Source organism: Mustela nivalis (assembly GCF_964662115.1).
Source record: "Mustela nivalis genome assembly, chromosome: 7".
Lineage (NCBI taxonomy): Eukaryota > Metazoa > Chordata > Mammalia > Carnivora > Mustelidae > Mustela > Mustela nivalis.
Genome location: NC_139026.1, coordinates 92,421,412 through 92,424,380, shown reverse-complemented (window position 1 = coordinate 92,424,380; position 2,969 = coordinate 92,421,412).

Genomic DNA, 2,969 nt, shown 5'->3' with positions numbered 1-2,969 from the left:
GGTCTGGTTGCCGTAAGCCTGAGTTGGTCCATCCACAAGACCCCCTGTCCATCTCTGAAGGCTGGGTCCCGGGCCAGGCCTGGGACGGAACTCTCTGATTTTGCCCCTTGGCCAAGAGGCCGAAATGACCTCGTGAAGTTGAGGGAGTGGACGAGAAACAGAAACAAATGGCTTTAGTTCCAGGGAGTCAGAAATGGAAGGAAAAGTTGTAGATCTGCTTTGAGAACCACTGTGGACTAGGCTTTTGCTGTGCTGGCCAGAACTCTGCAGCTGACCTTGGGAAAGCCCTTCTCCTCTCTAAGCCTCAACTTCCTCATATGTAAAGTACATCTGGGATTAGTCAAGATCCTTCTGGGTCTGACATGCTGTGTGGTTCGAGGTGTCCCAGTACTGTCTCTCTTTGCCGGGGGTCAATGAGCCTGAAGGCATGTGGCGAGGGAGAGGGAGAAGGGGACCGAGAGTCGTCCCGTGCGGGTTCTTGTGAGTTTAATTCACTGAAAGGGGGAGGACAAGAAAGGGGTAAGAAAATAAAGTAAAACGAAAGAAGAACCTAAGAGGGGAGTTGAGGAGGGGGAAGGTAGGAAACCTGGAGGTGGCACAATGACCTAGGGCTCCTCAGGTACATCCTGGCCTGGCGGACATTGTTAGAAGGGGAGGTGAGGGAGTGGCAAGTCTTGTTTTCCAAAGAAGGCCACAATACCATCGCCGCCCCCACGTCCTTCTGCAAAGTGGTCTTGTCATTGCCCTATGAAGAAGGAAAAGTTTTTTTTTTTTTTTTCTCTCCCTTAAAACCGGGGTTGTCCTTCTGACTCACTTGTAGCCAGTAGAATGTGGCAGCAGTTCCGTTGGGTGCCTTCTGAGGCTCCGGGAGAAGCAGCTTCCACTTGGCTATCTTGAGATATTTGCTCTGAGGGAAGCCAATCTGACTACCCGTGAGCACCATGAGGAAGGCCGCGTGTAGGCATTCCTGTGGAGAACCCCACCTTATCACCATCTCCCTCAAGGCACCAGACACGTGAGTGAAGATTTGACTCGCCAGCCCTGACTGCTGGTTCACTTCACTTGCTACCATGAGGAGCAGAAGAAACCGCTCCCCGTGGAGCCCTGCCCAAATTCTTGATGTAGAGGAATCTACGAGATATCATTTTTTAGGTCACAAAGTTTTGGGGGTGGGTTGTTATAAAGCAAAAGGATGGCAGGAGAGGCTTATAAAAATACAAGTTTCCTTAAAACGAGAAACCCTTAATCACGTATGAACAAGACTTTTAAGAGCTCAGAGATGTGTGAGATTTCAAAACAATTGGGAGGCCAACTTCTCACGTTGCCTATCCAGGACATTACCACAAAGTTACCATTTTCTATAGGTCACCGTACTATGTTTTTTTAAAAAGTGTGTTTTGATGGGACAAAAGGGACAAAAGGCACCCATCCCAGCAGATCGGTTAGAAGGAAAGAGATGAGAAGCAGCACATGTTGGCGAGGATGGGGAAACAGCAGAGAGCCCACGCATTCCTGGTGGGAGCACAAAGTAATGGGACAGTCACTGTGGAATTAGCACCTGGGACTGAACATATGTGTGTATTCAGTTCCATTTCTATATGTCTGACAGAAATGTATGTATATTTTTACCCAAAGTTCTGCATATAAATGTTCATAGCAGCACTATTCTTATTAGCCCCAAACTGGAAGTAACTCGAACACCCACCAAAGGCTGAATGAATCAGTAAATTGTCGAATATGAAATATATCTGTAATGAAATATAGCTGTGAGAAGGAAGAGTTGCCACAAAAATCATGGACAAACCTCATGACTCTGCTGTTGAGGGAGAGAAACCGGAGTCAAAGAATACATACAATGTGATTCCATTTACCTAAAGTGGAAAAAGAAGCAACATGAGTCTCCGATGTCCGAGGTTAGGGTAATGGTTCCCCCGGGTGGTAGAGAACCTGGGAGGGGGTTTCTCGTATGATGTTCTATCTCCAGCTCAAATGTGAAAAACAGGAGGAAGGGCATGCTCTCGAAGCAAAGGATAGTTCTTGAAATAACTCATTTAACTTTCTAAAAGGTTTTATGAAAAACTTTAATTAATTTTTAAAATTAAATGAAATGAAATAAACAGGAGGCTTTTAATTTCTCCTTCTTTAATCTCCTGTAAATTGCGTATGGCAAGGTGCTGGAGCCATGACTATGTCCGTGGGAGAAAGAAACAGGGGCGACGTGGTCAGCAGCCACAGAAACTGGGGGAAAGAGGCCAGCCCTCCAAGGAAGGTGCTTCTCCGAGGCTCCTCGAGGCCAACTGTATTGTGTGCACGCAAGGGCATTTCTAGAAAGATCTTTCCCAAGCTTGTGCAGGTCACGGCACATGCAGAAAACGGCAACATTGGAATGGCATACTGGCGTATCACATGGGGCTCCCGGCAGCCAAAGCCAACTGGCTGGGTCCTCCGGGTGCCCCCAAGCTGAGTGGTATCATTTCCTCAGCACACCTGTGGGAAAACACCCACTCACAGAGTGTGGGAAAACATGAACCTCCGTAACACATTGTAAGTTCTCTTGCTCTTCTGCTCCAGGAAATTCCAGCTCTATGTGCCCTTCATTTCTGGATTACAGGTCCCATTTGCAGTAACGAAGATCATGGGGTCCAGGGGTTTATGTAGCATTCCTGGTCTCTGCTTTATGCCGCGGTCTCATTTCCCCTTCCAGCCTCATTTCCCAACACACCCTCACCCCCTTCCCGCTACCCTCCCCCACCCTATCCCCTAAACACAAGATATCCTGGGCGCGCTGTTCTTGTCTGTCATCTAGAAACATCGCCCAAGACCCCCAAGCTCCCAGGTCCTCCTCTTTCTCCATCATCTCTCTGCTCAGACCTTCCCTTCTCTACCATGCCTCTTTCTATACGCTACCCAAGGCCACCACCGCACTTTGATTTGCGTTCCTGGTAGGTGTGTGTATACATGAATTTATC